Consider the following 10,146-nt stretch of genomic DNA (forward strand, 5'->3'; position numbering starts at 1 on the left):
TGCTTCAGTAAAAAAATAAAACGAACATCACATACAAACTACAAAATAAAAATTACGAAAAAACTAAAACAAAACGCAAAAACATACAAAAACAGAAATAGCAATAAAATAATATGAAAGGTAAACAAACTACACTCAAAAATAAAATGGCTAACGACCCACTTTGTGTACCTACTATGAAACTATATGATAGCTAGTTGAATACCGGACGAGTTGTTGTTCAATTCCGGTTTCATTTTCTTAATAAACAGCGACCCTGAAATTAAAAGGTCCAGTCTATTTGAGCAAAAAGACAGTACTCTAAAATCTAGGTGAGTGAAAGGATGGTCCTGTGCTAAACTGTATTCCCTTATGGCAGAAAAAGGAGGTTTAGAAAGAGGAAACCTAGTTCTAACGGAAAGACCTCTGTGTTCCAAGATTCTGTGTCTAAGCCAGCGGGAACTGATCCCACGTATCGCAGACCACACTGCGAACAAGTAAACAAGTAAACGACACTCGAATTAAGGTCCACAGGAAGAGCAGGCTTCTCCCTCAAAAGTGATCCTACAGTAAAAGGGTTAGTAAAAAACAAATCTGAAACTAACTTGAGGAAAACTATGCTTGGTACGAAAAAAGTTACAAGAAATACTTAAGCATAGTTTTCCTCAAGTTAGTTTCAGATTTGTTTTTACTAACCCTTTTACTGTAGGATCACTTTTGAGGGAGAAGCCTGCTCTTCCTGTGGACCTTAATTCGAGTGTCGTTTACTTGTTTACTTGTTCGCAGTGTGGTCTGCGATACGTGGGATCCAGTTCCCGCTGGCTTAGACACAGAATCTTGGAACACAGAGGTCTTTCCGTTAGAACTAGGTTTCCTCTTTCTAAACCTCCTTTGTTCCGACACGGCATACAAACCTTCGTCCTTTTACAATAGGAAGGTACTAGCGGCAGCTGGATAGGTCGTAAGCTTTCGAACAAGGGGTTCGGTAGTTAACTGCTTGTCCGACAGGCGCGCGCGCGCGACTGGGAGGTAAACAAACCACTTTTGCTTTCGGCCTCACAGCGAGTGACGTGTGTGTTCGACGCTCTCTGGCCCGCCTTCTCGTCGTTTGCTTTCATGAGTATTTGGTTGTGTTTGTGTGTGAATCATATTGTAAGTACAATCATTTCCTCTCTTTTTTTCATCATTGGTGAATTGATCAATCATGGAATCTCCACGCCTCGCTACCCCCCGGAGATTATGCCCGGGTACCGAAGGGCGTAAATGCGGAAAGTTCCGCTCATTCCCGGAAATTGATCCACATATTTTATGCGCTCGGTGTCGGGGGCGCGAATGCACCCGAGCCGAGCCCTGTGAAGTATGTTCTAATTGGTCGGAGGCGCAGTGGGGCTTGTACGAAGGCAGGAAGAAGCGAAGGCCTGCAAAGGAGTCGTCGGAAAGCTCTCCCGCGACTCCTTTGGTTACGGACACTTCGTCTTCTTTCCTGCCGCCCGCTCAGCTCCCACGTTTGGCGCCTTCCCCTTCGGGGGGGGGGTTTTCTAGGTCCTTTTCCTCACCCGACCTGTCGAGTGTGGAGGAGGGCGCTAGATACCCCGATGTCGAGTTGTACTCTGGGTCCTCTATCCGTTCGTCTTCGCGCGAGCGGGTAGAGGATCCTGCTAATCACCCGACCTTTGCTTCCTCAGGTGCGGTTGCCGCGAAGGACGACCTCGGACAGGTGTGGGCATCGTTGGGTCTGCAGGGCGTGCCGAGTGTCCAGGGGCTGCTCTACCATCTCGCTGGCTCTGTGGCAGTCACGCATGCTACGGTAACGACCACCACCACGACCCTTTCAACGCCTGGCTATGCTTCACCTCCTCACCTGGTGTACACCCCGCACGCGGTCTCTGTCACACCAACTACATCGGTGCAGGGGCCAGTCGCCGTACCAAGGGGGATGTGATGCCGCCGCTGGGTTTGCCGTGCTGCCGCGACCGGACTTCGTGTGCCCGAAGAGCTCGCCCCTGGACCTCCCACCAGTACCTAGGATGTCTGTGCCGCTGGTCCGTCCACCTGGACCGCCTGTACAGCCTGCCGTACCTGCCAGCCGCTGTTCACGGACGTGACGTTGCCGACCACTGCTGCCGTTCCATGTACCTACTCCTGCCGTCTCCACTGCTGTTCCTGTGATGCCTGCACCTGCTGACGTTGTTCCTGTTCCTGGCGCCGCTGCTCCCGATGCCGATCTGTTCGGACAGGTGCGTCCGGGCCCTGTTGCTTCGGCAACAGCAGCCCCGGCTCCGCCCTGGATGACAGATCTGACATCGGTCCTGAGGAGGTTGACGAAGAGGAAGAAGAAGAGGAGGAAGGTGTCGTCGTCGTCTTCATCGTCTTCTTCGTCGTCGTCGTCGTCGTCTGCCGCCTCTTCCCCTTCTTCTTCTAACTAAGGCTCCCCCGCCTAAGAAGAAGAAGGTCGCCTCCCCCCCCCTAAGAAGTCTCCTTCGGGAACTTCTAAGGGCCCGTCTCGCTCCGGTGAGACGGGGGGTTCTTCCGCTGGTCACCCTGCTCCTTCGGGGCAGGACCCGTCTCTTCTTCCGCAAGGAAGAAGACTACGGGGACCAGAGGAGTGCCGGCTAACACCGGCACTTCCTCGCCTGCTGTTAGTGGTTCGACCACGGCAGCAGGATCCGTCTCGGCCTCTCGTTCGCGAGAGGTACCGAGTGTACGGTCGCCTACCAGCGACCGTGCAGCTAGGAACCAGACCTCTGAGCCAGCTCAGCGTCGGTTCACGGCACGGAGCGGAAGACTGGTGACAGCCGCTCACTGCGACTCTCACCAGACCAGCTCTCGCTCTCGCGGCGAGCAGCTGGCTACCCGGGCGGACGTGACGGTCCATGACCGGCCACGGGCTGAGGCTGGGAAGAGGTCCCCCCGTTCGCCGGCACCAGCCGCGGCTGGTACCAGCGACGTGACGCGCCGTGAGGATACGCACCGGTCTCACCGTGACAGTGGAGCTCGCCGGTCGCCTGACCGTCACTCTCACAGAGAGCGATCGGGTACGGCAACCAGCACCAGCTCCTCTGACACACGAGACCGGGGCCGCTGTTCTCGGTCCAGCCGTTCTCCACAGCGAGACGGCTCGACTAGGCCTGCAGCTCGTTCGCCACCGCGGGTTGACGATCGCCTGCAGTCTTCCAAGCCCACTGGTTCTGCCAGCGAGCGAGGAGGGAGCGTCAGGTCTGCCTCTCCCATACCTTCAACCTCCTCGGGTTACACCGGGAGGGGCGAGGTATTGAGGAGTGATCGTGAGGGGTGCGCCCCTCAGGATCCCACCACGTCGTCCTACGTACCAGGCACGGTTCTCGGACCGGCCAGGTCGTATGCACAAGTGGCTGGAGGAGACCGAGAGGGGTCTGTCGCTGTTCCTCCCCTCGCAGTCACTCCTGAGATCCAGAGGAACTTTGCCGAGGTTATTGCGCTGATTCGTCAGCACAACGACCTCGCGGAAGGATCGCCGCTCCCACATCCGAGCCCACGTCCCGGCTCGATGTCGTTCTGGGGCCCGAAGAGGGAACCCAGACCGACGGTGGGTTTGCCGCGTTCCGAGCTTGCCGACTCAGTGCTGGACCAGGTAGAATCTCTTGTCTCCGGGCAAGACGGTTCTCTCAAGTCTGGCAGGTCGAGCAAGCTGCTTCCACCTCCTCTGCTGCGACAGCGGCGTTTTTACGTGCCATCTGAGGACCCGATGCCGCCCAAACAGGTGAACCCGGAGTTAGCCAGGCTGACTCCGGGTGTGTCTCTGCAGCAGCTCCTGTCCGAGAACCTATGGTTCTCGCAGCAAGAGGCACTCGGCCTGGAATCTACTGCCATGGCAGCTTTCCAGGCCGTCTCCTGGTTAGATCTGTGGTCCCTCACAGTATCTAAGGTCGCAGCCAACTCCGGGGGAATTTCTCCCGAAGATGACTCGGCCTTTAGGCTTTAGGGACTTTGCCCAGTCTGGGGTAAGAGCCATCTCCTTCCTTGCCCACCAGACGGTGAACCTGTGGGCCAACCTGGTTCTCCGACGTAGGGACGCTGTCCTTACTCGGGTTTCCAGGGCGGCTGGGCGTGAAGCGGCATTGGGACTACGCAACGGACCTTTACGGAGTTCCACGTCTCTCTTCCCAGGAGAGATGGTGGACGCTGTGGTGGACAGACGGCGCACTGACGACAGTGACCGTCTGGTTCACCAGGCAGTCTCGAAGGCTTCTGGGCAGCCTCGGACTGCGGCAAGTCAAAGAGCTCGGCTAGCGCTTCCTCAGTGGCTAAGACGGTAGCTGCGTCGAAGCCCCGGGGAAAGACTCTGGCATCTTCGACTTCTACAAAGGGGAGCCGTAACCAGCCCTCCTCCCAGCCCTCCTCCTCCCGGGGAGGCTCTGGGAAGAAGTCGAAGAAAGGGGGGAAACGCTAGGGACGGCGTTCCCCCTCACCTGCTGCCGGAAGTGGGGGGGTGCCTGGCCAGCCATTGGGCAACTTGGCAGCGCTACGGCGCCGAGACCTGGATTGTAGATGTCCTTCGGGAGGGATATCTATTACCCTTCGAATCTCGGCCACCCCTCACCTCCAACCCGGTCCAACAGCAGTCGTACGTTCCAGGGTCATCGAAGGACGTAGCATTGAGACAGGAGATCAAGACTATGCTGAGCAAGAAGAAGCTGTAGAAATCGTCACGGATCAGTCACCGGGCTTTTACAGTCGACTCTTCCTGGTGGAAAAGTCTACGGGAGGCTGGCGCCCGGTGATAGATCTCTCTCCCCTGAACCGGTTTGTTCGCCAGACCCGGTTCACGATGGAGACGGCACGTTCCATGCTCGACTCCATCAGGGAGAACGATTTCATGCTTTCAGTGGACTTGAAGGATGCGTATTTCCAAATACCCATTCATCAGTCCTCCAGAAAGTACCTCCGCTTCATCCTCGACGGGACGGTGTACCAGTTCAGGGCACTTTGCTTCGGTCTCTCAACCGCCCCACAGGTGTTCACGCGAGTGTTCACTCTGGTGTCTGCTTGGGCCCATTCGCACGGGATATGTCTGATGAGGTATCTCGACGATTGGTTAGTCCTGGCGAGCTCCCGCTCGCAGTTGCTACAGGACAGGGATCGACTGCTCGAGTTCTGTCGCGATCTGGGATCGTTGTGAACTTCGAAAAGTCCGATCTCGAGCCCAAGCAGAGGATGAAGTACCTGGGTATGCTGATCGACACGGTAGCAGGGCGAGTCTTCCCCGCAGACTCGCGGATCAGCAGATTCAGGGAGGCAGCCAACCAGTTCCTGTCTCGGCAGGAACAGGTAGCACAGCGATGGCAAGTCGTGATCGGACACCTGTCGTCACTCGAGAAGTTAGTCCCTCACGGGCGTCTTCACCTGCGGTCTCTTCAGTGGAGACTAAAGCGGAGAGTTGAGGTCACAGGCGACGGATCCCCCAAGCTTTCAGTGGTCATCTGACACCTGGAGGTGAGGGCAGGACCTAGCCTGGTGGCTGGACGACAGGAACCTCTTAAGAGGGGTGCCTCTGCGCACTCCCCCCCCGACATGCAGCTGTTCTCAGACGCATCGACCGAGGGATGGGGCGCACACCTGGAGGAGTTGCTGACTTCAGGAGTGTGGGACGAGAACGACAAGCACCTTCACATCAATGTACTGGAACTCAAGGCAGCGTTCCTCGCTCTCCAAGAGTTCCAGGACCGCTTGATGGGACACTCAGTGGTGTTGATGTGCGACAACACCACGGTAGTGGCCTACGTCAACAAAACAGGGGGGCCTAGTGTCTCTCCCGTTGTACCAGTTGACTCGGCAGGTGCACGAGTGGGCCGAGGCACACTCAATAGAGCTGTCGGCACGCTACATTCCAGGGAAGAGGAATGTAGTAGCAGACACGCTCAGCCGTCGGGATCAGGTGATAGGGACCGAGTGGTCTCTACACCAGAACGTGGCGGAAAGGCTCTTCGACCTGTGGGGGCGACCAGTCGTGGATCCGTTCGCCACCCGGCACAACAGGAAGCTCCAGGTTTTCTTCTCAGCCGTGCCGGAACCCATGGGCAGCTGCAGAGGCGCTCTTCAACACCCGTGGGACAACCTCTCGTCTAGCCTTTTCCCCCGTTCAGCCTGATTCGCAAGGTGATCAGTCGAGCACTGGTCACCCCGAATCTCAGGATGATCCTGGTGGCTCCCAAATGGCCACAGGCCATTTGGTATCCGGACCTGCTGGCTCTTCTCGCAGGAGAACCGAGAGAGATTCCCCCTTGGCACAACCTTCTCGCCCAGCCACACGTCGAGCGGGGTACCACGAGCAGTCCAGTCCCTACGTCTTCACGGGCTGGCTGTTATCCACCATCTCTTGCGAACGAGAGGCTTTTCTCGTAGCGCAGCAACAGAGATGGCTGGAAAACGTCCGTCAGTCCTCTGCAGCTGTGTACCAGGGGAAGTGGGCCGTCTTCTGTGGTTGGTGTCGTAGACGGGGTCTATCTCCTCTCAGAGCCACTCTTCAGCAGGTAGCGGATTTCCTCGTTTTTCTTCGCCGAGAGAAGCTCCTCTCAGTCCCCACAGTCAAAGGATACAGAGCCGCCCTGGCTCTCGTCCTGAAAACTGAGGGGATTGGACATCTCGAACTCGTTCGAGATCTCCTTGCTTATGAGGAGCTTCGAAAGGTCTTGCCCACCCAGGGAACTCAGGCCCCCGTGGTGCCGGGGATGTGACTCTCGTCCTTAGGAGTTTGACTCGAACGCCGTTCGAGCCACTCCGAGAGTCGTCAGACAGGGATCTGACCCTCAAGACCCTCTTCTTGCTGGCCCTGGCATCGGCGAAGAGAGTAGGGGAACTTCATGGTCTTTCCTATGATGTACGACACTCCAGGGGATGGGGATCTGTGACGCTCGATTTCGTCCCGAACTTCGTTGCGAAGACTCAGAAGCCGTCGGTCCCTGACGACAGGTTCGAGTCCTTCACGATCCCCTCCCCCCCTAATGGACTTCACCGATAATGATGCGGATGAGATGCTGCTTTGTCCTGTGAGGGCGCTACGGCGCTATCTGAAGAAAACTCAACACCTCAGGCCTGAGTGTGCGACGGCCTCTTCGTTAGCACCGGGGTAACCAAGAAAGAAGTATCCAAGAACACTCTTTCATTCTGGCTGCGTGAGATCATCAGGAGGGCGTATGAGGCTGATGGTAGTGACGACATCCGTACATCCCGTCCGAGAGCTCACGAAGTCAGAAGTATTGGCCCCTCGTTGGCGTTTCGTAAGAACTTCTCCGTGGCGCAGGTCCTGAAGGCAGGGGTCTGGTCTAACCAGACTACCTTTACGTCCTTCTACCTTCGGGATATTGCCCACAGGTCCTTGGATACCTTTTCCTTGGGACCCGTGGTGGCTGCTCAACAAGTTGTGTAGCTAACCCAGACTCTCGCAGCAGGCTGAAACAGCATCGAGTCCTGGTGTGACTGTGTGGATGGATGTGTGAGTGAGTGAGTGACTGGCTCCCTCTTCTCATCTATTTTCCTCCTCCTCTACCTGTGGGCAGAGGGCCACGGTCGTCACTACGCTGGATGAGGACGAGATGCAGGTGAGCTATATGACAGAGCCACATCCTATCCCTGTTTCACTAGGGATAGGAGCAGAATATCCACCACTTCCTCCTACAAGGGGGGGGAAGTGGATGCCTACAAGAGTCAAACCCATGACTTTATATTTGCTCCTGTACAGGAACAAGTTCTTACATTGCTGGTACGAAGAGATACGCTGCCTCTCTCTTAGTACTCGGTCCAGAGGTCTGACCATTGATCCTGCGGTGCACACCCCGATCAATCGGACAGAGGCTTGGATCCCTCCCTCGCTCTTACGACCAGGGAGACTTCCAAGGTTGGGCGAACACCAGTCTGTTCACAAAAGACTCAGATTCCTCCCACCAAGAAGTGAGTCTTCCTATTGTAAAAGGACCGAAGGTTTGTATGCCGTGTCGGAACAAATGACAATTTGTCCAAAATTGCATTTTTCCTAACTATACAAACCTGAGGTCCTTTTACACATAGCCCCACCTCATGCCACCCCTCACTCTGCAGTTTTTGCTTGGGCCAAAAGCAAAAGTGATTTGTTTACCTCCCAGTCGCGCGCGCGCGCCTGTCGGACAAGCAGTTAACTACCGAACCCCTTGTTCGAAAGCTTACGACCTATCCAGCTGCCGCTAGTACCTTCCTATTGTAAAAGGACCTCAGGTTTGTATAGTTAGGAAAAATGCAATTTTGGACAAATTGTCATTTTTCTGCCATAAGGGAACACAGTTTAGCACAGGACCATCCTTTCACTCACCTAGATTTTAGAGTACTGTCTTTTTGCTCAAATAGACTGGACCTTTTAATTTCAGAGTCGCTGTTTATTAAGAAAATGAAACCGGAATTGAACAACAACTCGTCCGGTATTCAACTAGCTATCATATAGTTTCATAGTAGGTACACAAAGTGGGTCGTTAGCCATTTTATTTTTGAGTGTAGTTTGTTTACCTTTCATATTATTTTTATTGCTATTTCTGTTTTTGTATGTTTTTGCGTTTGTTTTAGTTTTTTCGTAATTTTTATTTTGTAGGTTTGTATGTGATGTTCGTTTTATTTTTTTACTGAAGCAAAACAATTAATTTTAATGTAATTTTTTTAGTGATTTCTCATCCTTGTCATTTTTTCAGCCTGAAGATGAGGTTTTAAACCTCGAAAGCTCGTTTAATAAAGAATGTTCTTCCTGGTCTTGGCACTGTTATTTATCATCAAGCTAAGATTTCCAAGTAGCCGCCCAATTACTGAGACTATATATATATATATATATATATATATATTATATATATATATATATATATATATATATATATATTACTTGATCACGAAATATATAAAACGTGATGCTATGTATAAATAAAGGTAATGCCACGGCGGAAAATGTAAAAAACGAGAACTACCATTTTTCATTTTCCTCCGGGGCATTACCTATATTTAATTATATATATAGATATATAATATATATATATATATATATATATATGTGTGTGTGTGTGTGTGTGTGTGTGTGTGTGTGTGTGTGTGTGTGTGTTCATGTTCCTAACCGAAGGACGTCAGCTATTTTATCTACAGACCAAAGGCCAATGGATAACATTTTCAAGCATAAAAAGTTGTTTTGATGTTTTCTTTAAGTTATATTTTGCTATAAGCATCTCTTCACTGTTTCCTCTGCAAATCTGTGTACTCCAGGCTCTGGAATGTCCAGATATATACTAATAATAACAAAGACTTGAAAAATACACAGGGCATGTTTACTAAACAAGAGCATTTAGAATATGTGTAAAAACTAAATACTCCTAACGATGGGTTAAAACCATCTTGCAGATGGGAAAGTTCTAACTTTACGTCACAGAGAATGGCTGTTTTTTATTTTTCATAGATACCGATGAAGAAGAGGAATTGTCGTGGACTATAAAAAAAAAAAAAAAAAAACATGCAGCAAATGCATATCTTTCGTAGGTGTTATACAGTTATACCTGGGTAAGTGACCACACTAAACGTATGACCAAAATAGGGAGCATAATGGAAGACAGAGAATTATATAAGCATAAAAATATTTAAGTTAAATTGATTAAAGCGGAATATATATTGATAGTCGAAAATGAACCAAACAGGGGGTTGATTTTACAGTATTACCAATAAGTAGCACAGAAATGCAAATCATAAAATAAGAAACTTCGAAGAACTAGTTTTAAATACCTAAAAATGACAGATGAAGTAGTGAATATGGTGAAAAGAGTACTACATCATTACCTAAGAAAGTAGCCTTCAAAAAGAAATATTTAAATACTGATGCGTTTAAAATACTTGTGGTAGTCAAAAGACTGGATTACAGTAACATATTTCATGATGGTCTGACATATCAATAACTAAAACCACTAGGTTTAATTAACAAGGCGGATAAGGAATTAATAAGTAAATCGCAACGGAATGGGGTTACCCCCAACATAATCTTTTAACACATCGCAATAAGGAATAAAGAAAGAAGAATAACTCAACAGACCTATAGAATAATATTATGCCATTAAATCAATACAAACGCAATAGGAAATGGGCAAATACGCACGTAGATTATTTCAGTCAAAATGCAACGGATACAAGAAAAAAGGC

This window comes from Macrobrachium nipponense, chromosome 13, assembly GCF_015104395.2.
Source record: "Macrobrachium nipponense isolate FS-2020 chromosome 13, ASM1510439v2, whole genome shotgun sequence".
In the NCBI taxonomy this organism is placed as follows: Eukaryota; Metazoa; Arthropoda; class Malacostraca; order Decapoda; family Palaemonidae; genus Macrobrachium; species Macrobrachium nipponense.